At 51.2% G+C, this 22,032-nt stretch overlaps 2 pseudogenes; one reads left to right on the forward strand and one right to left on the reverse strand.

Moving 5' to 3' along the window:
* The window catches only part of LOC129694660 (zinc finger protein 850-like), a 35,049-nt pseudogene extending 26,838 nt beyond the window's left edge, over nucleotides 1-8,211 (forward strand).
* A 9,149-nt stretch (nucleotides 8,212-17,360) lies between these two features.
* Nucleotides 17,361-21,396, reverse strand: LOC129694661 (gastrula zinc finger protein XlCGF57.1-like; annotated as a pseudogene).
* Nucleotides 21,397-22,032: the final 636 nt, after the last annotated feature.

Here is a 22,032-nt window from a genome sequence, read left to right on the forward strand (position 1 = left end):
TGACCTCCCGGTGGCTCAGCACTTCAACTCCCCTTCCCACTCCGTCTCCGACCTCTCTGTCCTGGGTCTCCTCCATGGCCACAGCGAGCAGCACCGGAAATTGGAGGAACAGCACCTCATATTCCGTTTGGGGAGTCTGCACCCCGGGGGCATGAACATCGAATTCTCCCAATTTTGTTAATCCTTGCTGTCTCCTTCCCTTCCTCAGCCCCCCTGCTGTCTCCTCCCATCCCCCAGCCTTCTGGCTACTCCTCCTTTTCCCTTTCTTGTCCCCACCCACCCCCGCCCCCGATCAGTCTGAAGAAGGGTTTCGGCCCGAAACGTTGCCTATTTCCTTCGCTCCATAGATGCTGCTGCACCCGCTGAGTTTCTCCAGCTTTTTTGTGTAACCCAGGCCTCAACTACCTTCTGTGGCAGACAGAGAGTTCCAGAGATTCACCACTCTCTGCGTGAAAAATGTTTTTCTCATCTCGGTCCTAAAGGATTTCCCCATTATCCTTAAACTGTGACCCCTTGTTCTGGACTTCCCCAACATCGGGAACATCGGGAATCTTCCTGCATCTAGCCTGTCCAACCCCTTAAAAATGTTGTATGTTTCTATAAGATCCCCCCTCAATCTTCTAAATTCTAGCGAGTACAAGCCTCTGTACTCCCTCTATGGCAAGAATGTCTTTCCTCAGATTTGGAGACCAAAACTGTACGCAATACTCCAGGTGTGGTCTCACCGAGACCCTGTACAACTGCAGTAGAACCCCCCTGCTCCCATTAATGTCACTTCAATGACTTCATCATCTACTGAAATTGAAAGGTATTCTCAGTGTTGTCAAAAACTGATTGATGCTTACCCAGAGGACTTGAACACTAATTTCTCAGCTGAGCTCCAGCAGTGTCACTCATATGTGCGCCACAAGTTCAGTGCACCAAAAAATGTAAAAACATAATTCAGTCATGCTGAACTTTATAAAGTAATTGTAGAAGACAATATTGAGTATGCCTTTCCAAATGTAGATATTGCCTTTCGTATATTTTTAACATTAATGGTCACAAATTGCTCAGCTGAGCGTTCATTTTCTCAGTTGAAGTATATTAAAAATCCCAACTATGCAACAAGGCAGGCTGGATGCCTTATCTCTTCTAAGTATAGAAACAGATGTATTACGTAAGATTAAATTTTGACTTTGCAATTAAAAAAAGTAGAAAAAAACTTTTCAAATATAAATAAAGTTGAAGTATACAAAAATAAACATTCTTTTCCATCTTACTGTTAGTTTTGTTTCATTTTGAAAAATAACAATTTATTTTATGGTTTATTATTGTTTATATTTTAGGGTGAGGGGGGCGGGGTGAGCGGGTTGAGGGGGTGCAGAGGTCAGGGGGATGAGGTGCAGGTGGGAGGGGGAGGGGGGTGAGATGGTAGGGGAGGCGGGGTGAGGGGCTGAAAGGGGGGAGGAGGGAGGAGGGGGTGATGGATGAGGGGGTGAAGGTGTAAGAGGGGGAGGCGGTGAGGGGTGTTAGTGGGAGAGGGGGTGAGTGGGACGGGTTGAGGGAGGAGGGGTGGGTGGTGAGGGCATGAGGGGGGGGGTGTGATTTAATGTATGGCTGCAGAAACGGCATTTCGTTTGGACCTCAAGGGGTCCAAACGACAATTAAATTGAATCTTGAATCTTGTGAGGGTGAGTGGGGTTGAGGGAGTGAGGGTGAGGGCATGAGGAGGGTGTGAAGGTGGTGGTGGGGGGCATGAGGGTGAGGGGGGTGAAAGTGAGGGGGGTGTGAGAGTGAGGGGGGTGAGGGTGAGGGGTGAGGGTGAGGGGGGTGAGGGTGAGGGGGGTGGGGTGAGGGGGTGTGAGGGTGAGGGTGAGGGTGAGGGTTAGGGTGAGGGTGAGGGTGGGGGGTGAGGGTTAGGGTTAGGGTGAGGGTGAGGGTTAGGGTGAGGGTGAGGGTGAGGGTAGGGGTGAGGGTTAGGGGGGGGGGGGGGAGGGTAGGGGGAGAGGGTGAGGGTGAGGGGGGGGGTGAGGGTGAGGGTGAGGGGGGGTGTGGTGGTGAGGGGGGTGGGGGTGTTGAGGGGGGGGGGGTGAGGGTGGGTGAGGGGGGGGGGGGTGGTGGGTGAGGGTGGGGGTGAGGGTGAGGGGTGAGGGTGAGGGGGGTGGGGGGTGAGGGTGGTGGGGGGTGTGAGGGTGGGGGGTGGTGAGGGTGAGGGGGTGTGTGAGGGTGAGGGGGGGAGGGTGGGTGAGAGGGGTGAGGTGAGGGTGAGGGGGTGTGTGAGGGTGAGGGTGGGGGGGGAGGTGGTGAGTGGGAGGGTGAGGGGGGTGGGAAAGGTGAGGTGAGGGGGTGGGTGGGGGGTGGGGGGGGGGTGTGTGGGGGGGGGGGTGGGGGTGAGGAGTGTGAGGGGGGGATGGATCCGCCGAGCATCGGGGATCCGCGTCTCACCAACCGTCCGCTCTTTGGCCCTGCGCCGTGACGTCATCTGTCCCGCCCACCCTGCGCCGTGACGTCACATCTGTCCCGCCCAACCCGCGCCGTGACGTCGAACACGCCCGCCCACCATGCGCCGTGACGTCACAGCCCATCCGAGATCGTCGCTCCGTGAGGAACTGTCAAGATGGCGGTTGATGTTTAAATGTGAAGTCGGCACCAACTGCCGGAGTGACGCAGCGGGACAGACGGACGGGCAGCGTCTGTGGAGAGAAGCAACTGGGCGGCTGTGGTTTCAGCTCCACACCCTGATGGTGATGATGTGAAGATAGACACAGAAAAAGCTGCAGTGATCGATGTGGAAACGGGCCCTTCAGGTAGGGATGTTACAAGATTTTGAGATTTAAAAAAATTGTCGTGAGGAAAATGAAACGTTTGCGCTGCTCGTAATGTATTTAAACTTCATTTAAGCTTTAAGCAACTCATTTCCGTAATACTTAACCAGGGCTTTTACTTAACTTTTTTTCCCTGTTGCCAGCCGGGCAACCTTGCAGCTTTTTAAGTTGCCAAATGATGATGTGCTCGGACGAAGTGTGTTGTTACCAGTCGGAATTATGCTCAATGAAGCATTCACATATTATATCTGCTTGAAATAAAGTCACAAACTAAATATATTCACCAATCAAGACATGATATATACCACAATGACATGCAGCAAAATTATAATACAGTATCTCAACTCTTTTTACACATTGCAATTAATGCAATTTCTATTATTTATTTCCACTTCCCAACAAACATATAGTTGGATTATTCAGCGTCTGATCATCCTGTGTCAATAAATCCTGGACCTTGATAAGATATATGCTTAAACATGCACACTACAGATTGATGCAAACTTGTTTTCTGTGAAGGACCGAAAATGATCATGACATGGCCATAGCATGGGTCGTTATTGCTATTGGTACAGAAACACTCTCGCTTCCCACATAATTTATCCACAACAAAATATACAGGTTGCAAGGAAATTTCTAAATGCATTTTATGGTAATTGACTATACCCATATAACAGCTGTTATCATAAAATGCCTTTAGAAATGTCCTTGCAACCTGTATAGGGTGATTGCACGCAAGATCATCGGGTCAAGTATAGGGAGGTTGTACGCAGTCGAGGTCACGACCCGTGGCCCGTACTGTTGCCATGCAACGCCAACTGGAGCACACGCGGTGAATTGCAGGTAAGCATGTACATCGGCTGTCAGCACAACGAGCCCTTCTTCTAGCCCAGCATCCGGACTGGTTGCACACCTGCGGACCCCAGGCCGTCTATCCCTGTGGCCAGGGGTGGGAGGGGTAGGAAGAGGTCGGGGTGCTGACGTAGCGTGGTCAGTTTCTCTGGGTGAGCGGACCGGCACCAACTCTGCTGCAGCCGACGTTGCCTGGAGCCATGGCCCCATTTGGACCTCGACCCCGGCCCCGCACCGACCTCTGCCCAGCTCCGGCCCCGGCCCTGTGTGTGGGCGTTGCCGACTCACAGCCCCGTGACAGTGTGGCCCACAGAGGGAGACGAAGCGGAGGGCGGCCGTGGCCAGACAGCGCTGACCTGGGGGGGGGGGGGGGAGAGTTGGGGCTGTCCCGAGGGATGTGCTCCTTCGGCTGCTTACACCTTGGTGCTCAGGTTCAGAGCAAACCTTTCCGCTTTCAAAACAGCAGCCACAAATATTTATAGCACAAAAAATGACAATTTGGGCGGTTTTTAACAGGTAAGAAGGTAAGCATTCCGTGTGTTAACAGTGTGGGCCAGAAGCTGCCGTGTCCTCCACATGGATTGAGCTGCTCCGTACGTCATGCCCTTTGACCCGATGATCTTGCGTGCAATCCCCCTATACAGGTTGCAAGGAAATTTCTAAAGGCATTTTATGATAATAGCTGTTATATGGGTATAGTCTGTTTTAACAGCAATTATCATAAAATGCATTTAGAAATTTCCTTGTAACCTGTATATTTTGTTGTGGATAAATTATGTGGGAAGCGAGAGTGTTTCTGTACCAATAGCAATAACGAACCATGCTATGGCCATGTCATGATAATTTTCGGTCCTTCACATAAAACATGCTTGCATCAATCTGTAGTGTGCATAGTTAGGCATATATGTTATCAAGGTCCAGGATTTATTGACACAGGTTGATCATACGCTGAATAATCCAACCACATTTTTGATTGGAAGTGGAAAGAAATAATATAAATTGCATTAATTGCTATGTGTAAAAACAGTTGGGATACTGTATTATAATTTTGCTGCATGCCATTGTGGTATATATCATGTCTTGATTGGTGAATATGTTTAGTTTGTGACTTTATTTCAAGCAGATATAATATGTGAATGCTTCATTGAGCATAATTCCGACTGGTAACTACTCACTTCGTCCGAGCACATTATCGCACGCGTCATGCGAGCCGTCTTAAATTACCATCTAAACTCATTTGGCAACCTAAAAAGCTGCTTAGATTGCCCGGCTGGAAACAGGGAAAAAAGTTAAGTGAGAGCCCTGCATAGCATCGTTCTCACAGTTCACATTGCCACCCAGTTTTGTGTCATCTGAAAATTTGCTAATGTTACTTTGAATCCCTTCATCCAAATGGCAGGTAGTGGCGAGTGGAATGCCGCAAGGCTCGGTGTTGGGGCCGCAACTGTTTACCATATGTTTTAAAGATTTGGAAGAGGGAATTGGGAGCAACAGTAGCAACTTTGCGGATGACACAAAGCTGGGTGGCATTGTGAATTGTGTTAGGAGATTGCAGGGTGACCTGGGGAGGTTGAGTGAGTGGGCAGATGCATGGCAGATGCAGTATAATATAGATAAATGTGTGGTTATCTTTATAACTTGGCCTTTATAACAAGATGAATCAAGTATAGGAGCAAAGAGGTCCCTCTGCAGGTGTGCAGAGCCCTAGTGAGACCACACCTAGATTATTGTGTGCAGTTTTGGTCCCCTAATTTGAGGAAGGACATTCTTCCTATTGAGGGAGTGCATCATAGGTTTACAAGGTTAATTCCCGGAATGGCGGGACTGTCATATGCTGAGCGAATGGAGCAGCTGGGCTTGCACACTCTGGTGTTTAGAAGGATGAGAGGAGATCTCATTGAACCATATAAGATTGTTAAGGGTGTGGACACGCTGGAGGGAGGAAACATGTTCCCGATGTGGGGGAGTCCAGAACCAGGGGCCAGAGTTTAAGAATAAGGATTAAGCCATTTAGAACTGAGACGAGGAAACACTTTTTCTCACAGAGAGTGGTGAGTCTGTGGAATTCTCTGCCTCAGGGGGCAGTGGAGGCAGGTTCTCTGGATGCTTTCAAGAGATAGCTAGATAGGCGCTTAAAAATAGCGGAGTCAGGGGATATGGGGGGAAGGCAGGAACGGGATACTGATTGAGGATGATCAACCATGATCACATTGAATGGAGGTGCTGGCTCGAAGGGTCGAATGGCCTACTTCTGCACCTATTGTATATTGTTCTCAAGTGGGTTTTTACATGCAAAAAGAAAACACTTCTCAAGCTAAATTTATCATTTGAGCCCACCCCCCCCCCCCCCCCCCCCCACCCACTGTACTCGCGCCCCCCCCTCGCCACTAGTAATGTTCACGTGTTAGTGATGTCCTGTTTGCCAGCTTGTTGACCCTCTGTGTTCCCCTCCTGCAGGAGCCGTTGCTGTGGACGGAGAGACGGGGACATGAGCGGCCATTGAGGGTGGCCAGGGTGCCAGTGAGCCCCCCCCCCCCATCTGCTCAGTGTGCGGGTGAGCTTCGAGGGGCTGAGCTTCGATGGAGGACCATATGACGGGGCACAACAAGGAGACGGGTTATGAGTGTGATGTGTATGGCAAGGCCTGGCAGAGCCCGAGCGATCTGGAGATCCACCGGCGGGTACACACGGGAGAACGAGCCTTCGACTGCTCGGAGTACGGCAAGAATTTCACCTGCTATGACAACTTGCTGCAGCACAACCACATGCACTCCAGCGAGCGTCCCTTCACCTGCTCCGACTGCGGCAAAGGCTTCAAGTCGTCGCCGGAACTGAAAGTGCACAGGCTCGTGCACACCGGCGAGCACCCCTACACCTGTGCCCAGTGCGGCAAGAGCTTCACCCGCTCCACCCAACTGCTGAAGCACCAGCACACCCACACCGGCGAGCGTCCCTACACCTGCGCCCAGTGCGGCAAGGGCTACACCCAATCCGGTCACCTGCTGGTGCATCAGCGCACCCACACTGGCGAGCGTCCCTACACCTGCGCCCAGTGCGGCAAGGGCTTCGCCCAGTCCGCTCACCTGCTGGTGCACCAGCGCACCCACACTGGCGAGCGTCCCTACACCTGCGCCCAGTGCGGCAAGGGCTTCGCCCAGTCCGCTCACCTGCTGGTGCATCAGCGCACCCACACTGGCGAGCACCCCTACACTTGCACCCAGTGTGGGAAGGGCTTTACCCGCTCCAGCCTGCTGGAGCACCAAAGCACCCACACCGGCGAGCACCCCTTCACCTGTGCGCAGTGCGGCAAGGGCTTCACCCGCTCCAGCAGCCTGCAGGTGCACCAGCGCACCCACGCGGGCCAGTATCCCTACACCTGTGCCCAGTGCGGCAAGGGCTTCACCCAGTCCACCCTACTGCTGAAGCACCAGCACACCCACACCGGCGAGCGTCCCTACACTTGTGCCCAATGTGGCAAGGGCTTCACCCAGTCCAGTTACCTGCTGGTACACCAGCGCACCCACACCGGCGAGCGTCCCTTCACCTGCACCCAGTGTGGCAAGGGCTACACCCAGTCTGGTCACCTGCTGGTGCATCAGCGCACCCACACTGGTGAGCGTCCCTACACCTGTGCCCAGTGTGGCAAGGGCTTCACCCGCTCTGACAGCCTGCTGGAGCACCAGCGCACCCACACTGGCGAGCGCCCCTACACCTGCACCCAGTGTGGCAAGGGCTTCACCCAGTCCAGCAACCTGCGGGTGCACCAGCGCACCCACACTGGCGAGCGCCCCTAAACCACCACCCAGCGTGGCAAGGACTTCACCCGCTCAGCCAGCCTGCTGGAGTAACAGCGTACCTACACCGGCGAGCGCCCCTACGCCTGCACCCAGTGCGGCAAGGGCTTCAGCTGCTCCTCCAGGCTGCTGTCCCACCAGCAGGTGCACGGCGGCGACTGTCCCTTCCCTAGCCCAGTTTGTGGAGAGGGCTTTGTCATTACCTCCCACTCCCAGTCCTACGACTGTCCATACTGTGGTGAAGAGTTTGGCAGCTTGCGGGGATTGCGGCAGCACCGGCGGGCCCATGCCGGCCAGCGGCTGCTCCCATTGCGACAAGTGTTTCAACAACGCATGGGGGCTGTGGGAGCACCAGCAGATACGCACCAGAGAGAGACCCTTTGTGTGCGCTGAGTGAGGCAAGGCAGGGCACGTAGGTCCTTGAAAGGCCTGGAATTTGAAACTCTATTTTTCAAGGCCCTGAAAGGACTTTGATTTATCATAGGTCCTTGTAAATGTACGTTATCTGATAAAAGTATTAATTCATGCGGAGTAATATGGCGGTTTTTGATAGTTTATAATGAGTATTTCTATTAAAAGTCGGGTAAGATTGTTAGATATGTTTGCCAACGAGGTTCCCTGTAGGAGGGAGGGGTGGAGAGTCAGACCACGCAGTGCATCATGAGGTTGTGATCCCGGTGCTGAGGTGACGGCTCTGGCCCGCTGGTGGCTGTGGAGAGTGGGTGTGGGTGAGGGAGTGTTTGGGAGAGTGTTGTGTGTGTGGGTGGGTGTGTGTCTGGGAGTGGGTGAGGGAGTGTGAGGGTGGGTGGGTGTGCGCATGAGTGAGTGAGGCAGTGTGTGTATGGGTATGTGTGGGAGTGTGAATGGGTGAGTGGGCATGAGTAAGTTTAAGGGACAGAAGTTTAGGGGTAACATGAGGGGGAACTTCTTTACTCAGAGAGTGGTGGCTGTGTGGAATGAGCTTCCAGTGAAGGTGGTGGAGGCAGGTTCGTTTTTATCATTTAAAAATAAATTGGATAGTTATATGGATGAGAAAGGAATGGAGGGTTATGGTCTGAGCGCAGGTATATGGGACTAGGGGAGAATACGTGTTCGGCACGGACTAGAAGGGTCGAGATGGCCTGTTTCCATGCTGTAATAGTTATATGGTTATAAGTGTATGGGAGTGGGAGTGTGTGTTGAGTGGGAGTGTGTGAGTGTGGCAGTGTGGCAGTGTGTGGGTATGTGTGTAAGTGCAACCGTGCAATATTTTGTCATATTTCTATATTACTAAAAGCCTGATCTTGACCGCTTTTGGCCCACTGTGGTGCGATTTCCGAGAGAACGCCGCCACCTACGGCCGTCATTTTTGGACATCTCCCTCCGCCTTCCTGGACCAGAGGATTTTTCCCATTAATGAATAATCAGAGATATTAATGGGTTTTTTAAATTCCTCACTCTCTCTGCTGCCCCCGCTGGTGGCAGGGGGAGGGACTATAAAACCCTAAAGTGTTGTGCCTCAGTCAGTCTCTGCCAGACCCAGGAAGCGAGAGGGTCACGGCTCTCTGAGCTGCGAATAACACTGAACGCACGTATACTCCACGGTGAGCCGCCTCGACCTGTAGAGTTTTGTGTTCACGAAATGAATTTTGGTTGTCAGGTGTGGCTGCAGCCCAATTGTTTGCATCACCTTGGCTTTTAAAATCGTTGCAACAGTTAGCTGCCAGCCCAAGAATCCATTTGGCCCACATTATCTATACTAGCCCTCTGGAAACCAGTACCTTCTGCCAGCAACACCCATACTAGAGCTACTGCCCCCCCCCAGCGAGCAATATTGAAATTGGTGGTGAGGTGGAATATTGCGTTGGTGACCAGTCCTCCCGTGTGATGTTGGGACCCAACGGGTCCCACTTAGTCTAGACTATATATCTATATTACTAAATCTCTGTTCTTGACCGGTTTCAGCTTTCTGTGCTGCGGTTTCCGAGAGTACGCAGCCACCTACGGCCGTCATTTTTGGCCACCTCGCTAGAGTCCCCCTCCCCCCCGTGTGTGCAGAGGGTTTTTTCCGTCAAAGAAAATTGACCAAGATATTAATTTTTTTACAACATTCCCCATTCTCCCTGTTCTTCCCCTGCTGGAGGAGGGTCTCCCCCCCCCCGACTATAACAACCACCCATTAAGTGGTGTGCCTCAATCAGTCCTGCTGCAAGACTGCCCCCCCTGTGCCTCAATCATCTGAGCTTTGAATGACACTGACAAATGTCTACAGCACTGTGAGTACCCTTGAAATTTGGTTTGAAAATGAAAATATGGTTAGAGGTAAAAAAGCACTGCCTGCAAATAGTTGTTTGGGTTTGGGTTGAAGTAAAAAGGCCCTCTCTTCCCCACCCCCCCTCTCCTCTTCTCTCCCCCCCCCTTCTTCTCTCCCTATCCTCTCACCCTCCCTCTCCTCCTCCCTCCCCCTCTCCTCCCCCCTCCCTCTCCTCCCCCCTCCCTCTCCTCTCCCCTCCTCTCCCTCCCTCTTCCCCCCCCCTCTCCTCTCCCCTATCCTCTCCCCCCCCTCATCCCCATCCGCCTCCCCCCTCCTCTCCCCCCTCCCTCCTCCCTCCCTCCCTCCTCCCCCTCCTCCCCCTTCTCCTCTCCTCCTCCTCCCCCTGTCCTTTCCCCCCCCTCTCCTCTCCCCCCCTCCTCAGATTCAATTTTAATTTCAATTTCCTCTCCTCTCCTCTCTCCTCTCTCCTCTCATCCCCCCTTCATTTCACCCTCTCCTCTCCCCCCCCCCCCTCCATTAGCGTGAGTGCGGGGGGGTTAGTTAGTGTGTGACGCTGCATGCCGCCTCCCCCCCACAACCACACCTCTTCCCTCCTCTCCTCTTCCCCCCCCTCTCCTCTCCCTATCCTCTCCCTATCCTCCTCCCCCCCTCCTCTCCCTATCCTCTCCTCCCCCCTCCCCCATCCAATCTCCTCCACCCTCCCCCCTCCCCTCTCTCCCCCTCCCCTTCTCCCTCTCCTCCCCTTCTCCTCTCCCTCCCCCTTCTCCTCTCCTCCCCCTTCTCCTCTCCTCTCCCCCTTCTCCTCTCCTCCCCCCTCCCTTCTCCTCTTCTCTCCTTCTCCTCTCTCCTCCCCCTCCTCCTCCCCTCCCTCTCCTCCCCCTTCCTTTCCCCCCCCTCCTCCTCTCCCCCTCCCTCCTCCTCCGCCTTTCCTCCCCCCTCCTCTCCTCCCCCTTCCCTCCCCTCTCCCTCCTCTTCCCCCTCCTCTCCCTCCTTCTCTCTCTCTCTCCCCTCTCCCCCCCTCTCTCTCTCTCCCCCCCCCTCTCTCTACCCCTCTCCTCCCCCTCCCTCTCCCCCTCCCCCCTCCCCCCCTCTCTCTCCCCTCCCCTCTCTCTCCCCCCTCCATTAGAGTGAGTGCGGGAGGGGGGGGGAGTTAGTGTGTGACGCTGCAAATGCCGCCGCCTCCCCCCCCCCCCCCCCCCCCACAACCACACGTTGAGGGAACAGACCCAACGGGTCTGCACTTGGTCTAGTTATTACTAAAAGTCTCATCTTGACAACGTCACCATCTTACCATCTTCCTCTCCTCCAACCGCCCCAAAGTTTCTTCCTATCGGTGAAGGAATAAAAAAGTTATGCATGTTTAAAAAATTGTGAGATCAACTGATTGGTTTTCTCGCCTGTCAGTCACCATGATGAAGGTCACACCCCTTCTGGGGGCCCAGGAGAATAAAGCCCCAAATGCCGAATGTGAGGTATTCACTCTGGAAGACCTTGCGTATGAGTTGAGACTAGAACTGTGATTCCACGCCGTGTGTGAACTGAACTGCATCTGTGCCGTGATGATTGAACTGTGCCGGCTGCATGAGTGAATTGAGCTGTGCCTGCCCCATGACTTATTTAGCTGCGCCTGCCCCATGCTGGTTGAACTGAGCTGTGCCTGCCCCATGAGTGAACTGAATTGTTAGCCTTGCACTGTGCTTGACTTGAAATTAAATGGATTGAATTGTTGGCCTGCACTGTGCTTGACTTGAAATTAAATGGGAGTGGGAACCAAAGGGGCGAGCACTCTGTTGATGTTGTACAAGAGGTCCACATGTCAGTGGAGATGGAGGATCTGTAGAATTCATTGCAGTAGCTGCTTCCAAGTGGAGCCCAACCTCGGGTGACTATTTGCGTGTTAACACAGAGGCAGATCTACAGTCACATATTACAAAGTTCCACACTCTTAAATCTCTGCTCTCCTACAGCAACATTGCTTATTCCCTTATCATGTATCTGTACACAGCGAATGGTTCAACTGTAATCATGTATTGTCTTTCTGGTTAGCACACAACTAAAGCATTTCACTGTGCCTCAGTACATGTGACAAACTAAACTGAACAATGATGGACACAAAATGCTGGAGTAACTCAGCGGGAGAGGCAGCATCTCTGGAGAGAAGGAATGCGTGGCCTTTTGGCTCGAGACACTTCTTCAGACAGAGTATATTTTAAAGGCTGAGATAGATAGGTTCTGGATTAGTGTGGGTGTCAGGGGTTATGGGGAGAAGGCAGGAGAATGGGGTTAGGGGGGGGAGAGAGATCAGCCATGGTTGAATGGCGGTGTAGACTTGATGGGCCTAATGGCCTAATTCTATCACTTGAACAATTATTTGGGAGATTGGTGAGAATTGTAAGTCTGTAATGGTGGGAGATCTTCACTTTGCAAATAGTGACGGGTTACACCCGAGCAATGAGCTTGGATGAAGTTGAATTCATTCATTGCAAAGTGTGCAAAGAAGATTCACAAGGTTACCAGGACTGGATATTATTGGATCTGATTTCATCTTTCTATATCTTGCATCGTTTCCTTTGGACCAAATTTACAATCTCTGGTCATCCAAGATTCCTTACTTTGCCACCCTGACTGCAGGATGCCAGGTCTAAACATCGATCACTGGCCTTTCACTCACTCCCACGGGTCAGATGTGGACTTGCCCAATAACTGGTGCCAGTGCCCACTCGCCAGCTCCTGCCCAATAACCTTGTCATCTGACCTACTTTCCCACAAGGTTCAGCCTTATCCCCGTTCAAAACAATCTTCAAACGTCATGTACACAAAGTGCTGGAGTAACGTGAATTACTCCAGTACTTTGTATCTTTGTCTGTAAACCAGGATCTGCAGTTCCTTATATCTCCTTCATATGTCATAGTGATCACTCTCCCCAAACCGCTCGTCCACACAAGCACCGGTCACATGGTGGGTGGGGGTGAGTAGGTAGGAGTTGATTTGCACCATGATCAACCTCACAAAGCACTACATCACCACCGACGTTAGTGCCACTGGTCGATAGTCATTGAGGCACATCACCTTGCTCTTCTTGGGCAGCAGTATTATTGATGCCCTTTTAAAGCAGGTGGAAACCCCAGACCTCAGAAGTGAGAGATTGAAAATGTCCGTAAAAACTCCAGCCAGTTGGTCCGCACAGGCACATATCTATGTCTCATAATTTTATATACTTCTCTCATCTCTCCTCAACCTCTGATGCTCCAGAGAAAACAATCCAAGTTTGTCCCTGTAGCTGGAACCCTCTGATCCAGGCAGTACTCTAGCTAACTTCCTCTGCACACTCACCATACCCTTCTGTACATCATTGCTATTGGGGGTCTTGTCATTAACTGCATACACTCTCCTTACATTCAACTTCCCAAAGTACAACACCTCACACTTGCTCGGGTTGAACTCCACCTCCCAATTCCCCAATTAATCTATTTTCCACTGCATCTTGTGACTGCTTTCCTCACTGTCTGTGACTCCTCCACCTCTCAGTCATCTGTCTACATATCCATTCCTCTATCTTCCGCTTGCTACTAGGAGGCCTATAGTACAATTGCGTTAGAGTGCTCTCACCTTTCTTGTTTCTAAGCTGCAGCCATACTGCCTCACTGGATGAACCGTCCAGTATGTCCTCTCTGAGTGCTGCTGTGATAGTCTCCATGATCAGTGGAGAAATGTCAACGCAGCCCAGACCATCACACAAACCAACTTCCCTTCCATTGACTCCATCTACACCTCACGCTGCCTTGGCAAGGCCAGCGACATAATCAAGGACCAGTCACACCCTGGCCACCCTCTTCTCCCCTCTCCCATCAGGCAAAAGGTACAGAAGTGTGAAAAAGCACACCTCCAGATTTAGGAAATTTCTTCCCGGCTGTTATCAGGCAACTGAACCGTCCTACCACAACCAGAGAGCAGTGCTGAACTACGATCTACCTCTTTTGTGACCCTCAGATTGGACTTTGCTGGCTTTACCTTGCACTAAATGTTATCCCCTTATCATGTATCTATACACTGTAAATGAATTGATTGTAATCATTAGAGCCAGGATGTTTAGGCACTAAAAAACTCTGAAACATGCAGGCAAAAAGGCATAATAAAATTACAAAAAATCAACGAAAAAGGCATTTATGGACAAAAAGGCATATATTTCCACCAGCAAAATATGATTAAAATGATAATATATACTACATTAAGTTATCAAAGTTGCCTGGTTGCACATAATTACCAGCATTTTTTCCAAATTATCTGGTGTTAAAATATGCTGTTTGTCAAACAGAATATGTTTCAGTTGTGAAAAACGTCTTTCCCTCAGCTACGGTCACTGGTGCATACCCGAAACAAGCTACAAACTCAAAATTAATGTTGATATCTTGTGCATTACAACTCGCTTTGAGAACTTTAGCTATATTTTCTATTTCTTCGAGATCTTTAACTAAAATCACTCTCACATTTTCCTTGTGTGTCTTTACCAACATCGCCAGGAACTTTGATGTAAACCTGCAAGTTATTCACTAATGTTTTGCCATGTTTTTCAAGGGAAGTGATAGCTTGTGGGAAGTTTGTAAAATTGGAAGCAGTAACCACAAGATCTCGGTGGATTAACTTTTTCTTCATCATTTCACTGACGATCCAGACTGCAGCAGATTCTTCTTCAAAAACAGTTGAAGATTTCTTTTATCTTTTCAAAATTTGAGGTATAGTAGAGTACAGCAGAGAGCCATGTACCCCACCTAGTCAAAATGGGCTGTGGAGGTAGCAGAATCTCGTGTACCATTTCCTTGAACAACTGCACACGGTGTTTTGAGGAAGATTTTCTTGACATTGCAAACTAGGCGATCAATATTTGGAAACAAGCCATGTATATGCTTGGCAATTCTATGACGTTGAGTTAAGCATGTCAAATGCAACATTTTGCAGAATAAAACTTTAAGTCACAAACAGAAGAACATTCTCATGTTTTATACCTTCTGGCCAAAGTGCAGCAAGTAAAGATGTTAACAACTGAGCAATAGTTGAACTGTTTGGCTTCTCCAATACTTCCGATGTCAACTCCTTTGATGGTTGACCTGCCTCCAGTGTACCGATGACCACTGGCAACATAACTCCCCACAGCATCGGTTCTCTCATCTATTGTGATCCATATTTTGTTGCATACAAATTAATCTCTAATTTTCTGCGCAACAATGTTGAAGTTGCTGTCAACATTTTCCGGTAACGATGACTCACTTGGTATATGTTCATAGAACCATAGAAAATAGCAGGAGGAGGCCATTCGGCCCTTCGAGCCAGCACCTCCATCCATTGTGATCATGGCTGATCGTCCCCTATCAATAACCCATGCCTGCCTTCTCCCCATATCCCTTGACTCCACTAGCCCCTAGAGCTCTATCTAACTCTCTCTTAAATCCATCCAGTGACTTGTCCTCCACTGCCCTCTGTGGCAGGGAATTCCATAAATTCACAACTCTCTGGGTGAAAAAAAATGTTCTCACCTCAGTCTTAAATGACCTCCCCTTTATTCTAAGACTGGTTCTGGACTCGCCCAACATTGGGAACATTTTTCCTGCATCTAGCTTGTCCAGTCCTTTTGTAATCTTATGTTTCTATACAATACCCCCTCATCCTTCTAAACTCGAGTGAATACAAGCCTAGTCTTTTCAATCTTTCCTCATATTGACAGTTCCTCTGTGTATTTCTCTAAAAAACCTCTGAGGGATTTGTTTTCCAATTTCCACAGTGGAATTCCAGCATCAGCCTTGCACGGATCACTCGAAAACTCAGTTTTGTAACTGGAGCCAGCAGTAAATGTAGTGAGGAGACACGCTTGGGTATTTTGCTTGTGTGGTCTAAACCCCAGCGGTATCAACATTGACCTCTAATTTTAGATAGCCATTTTCTTCTCACTCCTCCTCTCCCCTTCTCAGCTCTCCTAGTCCTATTGTCTCCGCCTCTTCCTTTTTTTCCCGTCCCCCCCCCCCTCCACCCCACATCAGTCCGAAGAAGGGTCTCGACCCGAAACTTCGCCTATTCCTTCTCTCCATAGATGCTGCCTCACCAGCTGAGGTTCTCCAGCATTTTTTGTCCACCTTTGATTTTTCCAGCATCTGCAGTTCTTTCTTAAATAGATCTTGGAGAAGTCGGAACCAGCGGGCAGCAGCATGAACGAATGAATGACCGACGGTGGCGCCCATGGTGTTTCCCTGGTGGTGGAAGTTTTTGTGTAAGTTATACTATATTAACACGTTAATAATAACATTAATAGTAACGTGTTAACATAGAAAACGTCATTGTAATCACGGTACAACTAGAGAAAATAGCACAACCTTTTAGCAAAACGGCAAAAAAAGGCTGATTTAGGCACTCGATCATGATATAGGCATTATCCTGGTGAAATCACCCAAAAAGGTATGAAAAGGCACATGGCATTTATTACAAAATCCTGGCTCTAGTAATCATGTATTGTCTCTCCCCGGACTGGTTAGCACGCAACAAATATTTTTCACCTTTGTACACGTGACAATAAACAAAACTAAACTAACTGAGAAATGTGGGCCAAACGTGGTCTTGTGGGACAAGCTCAGTTACACAACTTGCCCATCATGGTTGAGTTGGGCCGAAGGGCCTGCCTTTGTGCTCTAACTGTATAAATATGTTCATGGCAATTTAGGGGAGATTAGGCAGGAACTGGCAGAGCTGCTGGGAGCAAAAAGCTGTTTGCAGACAAGGGCAGATCCGGCAAGTGGGAGGATTCAGTCGTGTGATAGTGAGGGCAATCAGAGTGAAGGGCAATACTGCTGGGAGGAAGGGTGCTGACACAACTGTGTTTGACTGGTATACACTCTGAGACCAGCATTATCACATTGTTACAGGGCCAGGAAGCGAGCGGGAAGATCATCTCTGACCCCTCTCACCCTGACCACAAACTCTTTGAATCACTTCCCTCTGAAAGGCGACAAAGCTGCCACAGCCAGACATAAAAACTTTTTATCCACGAGTAGCTGCTCTACTCAACATTTAAAAATCTGTAGTCTCCCTTTGAGCTGGTATTTTGTTGGTTCACATGCTTGATCAATGGTGTTTTATCATTAATGTTTTATTATTATTAATGTTTAGTGTTTTCTGGGTCATTTGTAACTGTCACTGTCTGTCACTCTCACCCCATACACCTGAATAATGTCCCCCCTCAACCTCCCCCACACAATCAATAAAGTCCCAGCCTATCAAACTTCTCCCTCCAACTCAAGCCTGCAAGCCCAGAAGGGTCTCGACCTAAAAGTGTAGGGTGAAATGCACACCTAGTCTAGATACAAGGAGAGAGAGAGTGCCTGAGAGAAAGAGCATATGTGTGAGAGAGAGCATGTGTGTGAGAGAGAGGGAGTGTGACAGAGAGAGGGAGTGTGACAGAGAGTGTAAGAGAGAGAGTGTGAGAGCAAGAGAGAGGGTGTGTGTGAGAATGTGCGTGTGTGAGTGTGTATGAGAGCGGGAGTGCGTGCGTGTGTGTGTGTATGAGAGGACGTGTGAGAAAGAGGGAGTGTCTGAGAGAACAAGAGGGAGTGTGTGTGAGAGGAACAGAGAGAGAGGGTGGGGGAGAGGGATGGAGGAGACATGGGGGAGGGGGAAGCTATTTATTTTTACGTGGAGGAGGCACTGGAGGGAAGGGGTTTCGAGGGTGTGTGTGAGAGAGACAGGGAGTGAGAGAGGAGAGGGTCATGGGAGGGTGGGGTGGAGAGAATTTGTGTACGAGTGGGAGTGGGGGGGGGGGGGGGGGGGGGGGAGATAGAGTGGAGCATACCTGCCAACATTTGAAAATGAAGAATCTTACTCTGGTCACATGTGTGACATGTTGGTTCACTTTCCAAAGATTGGACCCAATGATAAAATTCATCATCATCTCTTGTCAATTGACAAAAAGAGTATTTAAAGAACAGGGCCTCGGAGTCACAGTCTACTAAGCAGCAGTAATCACTGCCTCCTGTCTTCTTTTGAGAGATGCAATCTACCAAATATGGGCATTTCAAGGCACTGGAACAATACAAATACAAATCTTCCAATTCCAACATCAGTACCCTTTCCCAGGCCAGCATCCTCAGCAACAAAGCCATGATTACACTCAGTCAGCTCCATTCAAAATGCCAAACAGTTATCTGCCCAACACCAGAATCATAAACATAAATAACATTCCCAGTAATGCCAAGAAAAAGAGATCACATGCAAAGAGAAAAAGCTCAAAGCATCTGTGAAAAATTGTACCAATTGGCTATGACTATTGAAAGTTGAGGAATTTTCAGGATGCCCCAACAGTACACAGAAACAGAGAGTAAACAGCTAAAGGACAAAGACATCTACCAAACAACCCAGCAGCCCATTCAAGCATCACCTGACCCATCAGTGGAACAGCCAATGTTTCTTGACAAATAAACATGATCAGGTACCTCAGAACCTAAATGAAAGGAAATCATCTTTGACCTTGAAGCTGTATTTGTACTTGAAGCGGCGGGTCGGCAAGTCGGCGGGTGCTACCCAGCCGACGATGAGGAGGAGGAGGTGAAGCTGCAGCAGGAGAGTCCAAGTACAGGAGAGGCACCGCTATCTTCATCACGACTGAGGCGTCGAACCCGCACGCCCATGTACGTTCCAGGTTGATAATGCCATCTATAGTTTGAATGTTGCTTATTCTCCAAAAGGGTTTGCTGCTATCGCAATATATTTTTGTTTCCATTTTTTTCCCCTTATTATTTCAAAATCATACTGTTCCGATTTTTCACATTTTTTTAACTTAAAAATCAGAAAAAATGATAAAATCGAACTAGTTGTCAGGTATGGTGGAGGGAGAGTGTGGGGCGGGGGTAGACTCTGCAGGACTGATGTGGAGGCTTTGGGGAAGGTGCAGATATGGTTAACCAGAATAGTTTAAAAACAAGGAACTGCAGATGCTGGTTTATAAAAAAGAACACAGTGCTGGAATAACTCAGCAGGATAGACAGCATCTCTGGAGAGGAATGCGTGAAGTTTCGGGTCGAGACAGAGAAGGGTCTCAACCCGAAACGTTATCCATTCCTGCCAGCATTTTGTGTTTACTGAAACAGCGCCTATCCACGTGGGAGTGTGCCAGCAGGCTGGAGGAGCGAGCAAAGGCCTTGCCACAGAGCGGGCAGGTGAAGGCGCTGGCCAGTGTAGACTAGTAGGTGGTCAAAGCAGGCAAAGCCTTTACCACAGGACGGGCAGGGAGAGGGACGCTCACCGCTGTGAGTACTGTGCTGCCACACGCTGGACATGCGGGCGAAACCCTAGCCACATTCAGCGCACATAAAGGGTCTCTCTCCGGTGTGTATCCGCTGGTGCAGCCGCAGCCCCTGCTTGCCGTAGTAGGAACAGCAGCTCGACGGCGTGTGCCAGCCGGTGCTGCCGCAACTCCCGCGAGCTGTCAAACTCCTCACCGCAGTACGGACAGTTGTAGGGCTAGCCACTGGTGTGCACGTGCTGGTGAGACAGGGCGCGGGAGGCCACGGCAAAGTGCCCTCCACACACCGGGCTGGGGAAGGGACGGTCGCTAGCGTGCACCCGCTGGTGGGACAGCAGCTTCAAGGAGCGGGTGAAACCCTTGCCACACTGGGTGCAGGTGTAGGGGCGCTCGCCCGTGTGGATGCGCTGGTGCTCCAGCAGGTGACTGGACTGGGTGAAGCCCTTGCCGCACTGGGAGCAGGTGAAGGGTCGTTCGCCGGTGTGGGTGCGCTGGTGGGAAAGCAGGTTGCTGGATTGGGTGAAGCCCTTGCCGCACTTGGTGCAGGTGAAGGGGCGCTCGCCGGTGTGGGTGCGCTGGTGCACCAGCAGGTGACTAGGATGGGTGAAGCCCTTGCCGCACTGGGCGCAGGTGTAGGGGTGCTCGCCGGTGTGGGTGCGCTGGTGGAGCAGCAGGTGACTGGACTGGGTGAAGCCCTTGCCGCACTGGGCGCAGGTGTAGGGACGTTCGCCCGTGTGGGTGGACTGGTGCTCCAGCAGCCTGGTGGAGCTGGAGAAGGCCTTGCCGCACTGGATGCAGGTGTAGGGGCGCTCGCCGGTGTGGATGCGCTGGTGCTGCAGCAGGGTGCTGGACTGGGTGAAGACCTTGCCGCAATGGGCACAGGTGAAGGGTCGCTCGCCAGTGTGGGTGCGCTGGTGGGACAGCAGGTTGCTGGACTGGGTGAAGCCCTTGCCGCACTGGGCGCAGGTGTAGGGACGTTCGCCGGTGTGGGTGCGCTGGTGCTCCAGCAGCCTGGTGGAGCTGGAGAAGCCCTTGCCGCACTGGGCACAGGTGAAGGGTAGCTCGCCAGTGTGGGTGCGCTGGTGGGACAGCAGGCGACTGGACTGGGTGAAGCCCTTGCCACACTGGGCGCAGGTGAAGGGGCGCTCACCGGTGTGGGTGCGCTGGTGGGACAGCAGGCTGGTGGAGTGGGTGAAACCTTTGCCGCACTGGGTGCAGGTGTAGGGACGCTCGCTGGTGTGGGTGCGCTGGTGCTGCAGCAGGTTGCTGGAGCGGGTGAAGCCCTTGCCGCAGTCACTGCAGGTGTAGGGCCGCTCCCCGGTGTGCAGGCGCCTGTGCAACTTCAGGTCCGTGGACGACTTGAAGCCTTTGCCGCAGTCGGAGCAGGTGAAGGGCCGCTCACTGCTGTGCACCCGCCGGTGATGCAGCAGCCCCGATGACTGGGTTGAAGCCCTTGCCGCAGGTGGAGCAGGTGTAGGGCCGCTCCCCGGTGTGCATGCGCCTGTGCATCAACAGGTGCGTAGACGACTTAAAGCCTTTGCCGCAGTCGGAGCAGGTGAAGGGGCGCTCACTGCTGTGCACCCGCCGGTGCTGCAATAGCCCCGTCGACCGGGCAAAGCTCTTGCCGCAGGTGGAGCAGCCATAGGGCTTCTCGCCCGTGTGCACCCGCCGGTGCTCCTGCAGCGCCATCAACCGAGCAAAGCTCTTGCCGCAGGTGGAGCAGCTGAAGGGCTTCTCGCCCGTGTGCACCCGGTGGTGCGTCTTCAGGTGATTCATCATCTTGAAGCTCTTGCCACAGTCGGAGCAGGTGAAGGGCCTCTCGCCAGAGTGCACGCAGTTGTGCCGCAGCAGGTTGGTGCAGCTGGTGAAGCTCTTGCTGCACTCCGAGCAGTCGAAGGGGCGTTCTCCCGTGTGCACCCGTCGGTGGGTCTCCACCTCACTCGGTGTCTGCCAGGCCTTGCCACACACGTCGCACTCATAACGCTTCTCCTTGTTGTGCCCCGTCATGTGGTGCTCCATCGAAGCTCAGCCCCTTCGAAGCTCAGCCCGCACACCGAGCTGTTGGGGGGGGGGGGCTCACACGGCACCCTGGCCGCTCTCAATGGCCGCTCACGTCCCCGTCTCTCCGTCCACAGCAACGACTACTAAACCCTGCAGGAGGGGAACATAGAAGGTCAATACCTGTTTCGGTCTTCAAGGGTCCAACTTTGCTCTTAACCATTTTTTTTCTCTTCGCATACCTAAAGAAGCTTTTAATATCCTCCTTTATATTCTTGGCTAGCTTACCTTCATACCTCATCTTGCCTTTTTAGTTATAACCATATAACAATTACACCACGGAAACAGGCCATCTCGGCCCTACAAGTCCGTGCTCACACAACTTTTTTTCCCTTAGTCCCACCTGCCTGCACTCGTACCATAACCCTCCATTCCCTTCTCATCCATATGCCTATCCAATTTATTTTTAAATGATACCAACAAACCTGGCTGTTTGAAAGTTGCTCAACCCTCTGGCTTCCCACTTATCTTTACTATATTCTGCTTCGCTTTTATTTGTATACTCTCCTTGACTTCCCTTGTCAGCCACGGTCGCCCCTTACTCCCCTTGAAATCCTTCTTCCTCTTGGGAAAGAATTGATCCTGCACCAGAAATATTATTCACAGAAATACTTGCCATTGTTGTTCCACTGTCATCCCTGCTAGGTTATTTTTCCAGTCAACTCCAGACCATCTCCTCCCTCATGACACTTCCGATTTTCCCTTCTCCCTCTCAAATTGTAGATTAAAACTTATTATATTACTGGACCAAGTGCAGACCCGTTGGGTCTGATCCCCCAACGTGCGGTTGTGGGGGGGGAGGCGGCATGCAGCGTCACACACACTAACTATCCCCGCCCCCCCCCCGCCCCGCACTCACGCTAATTACCCCCCTTGATATTATATTAATATTATTCATTTTCTCCTTTTACCCCATAACCATCCTATCTACTGATACATAGCCCCCAACTTGCAGTCACATCTAGAGAGAGGGGAAGGGGGGTGGGC

Source organism: Leucoraja erinacea, unplaced genomic scaffold, assembly GCF_028641065.1.
Source record: "Leucoraja erinacea ecotype New England unplaced genomic scaffold, Leri_hhj_1 Leri_748S, whole genome shotgun sequence".
NCBI classification, from domain to species: Eukaryota; Metazoa; Chordata; class Chondrichthyes; order Rajiformes; family Rajidae; genus Leucoraja; species Leucoraja erinaceus.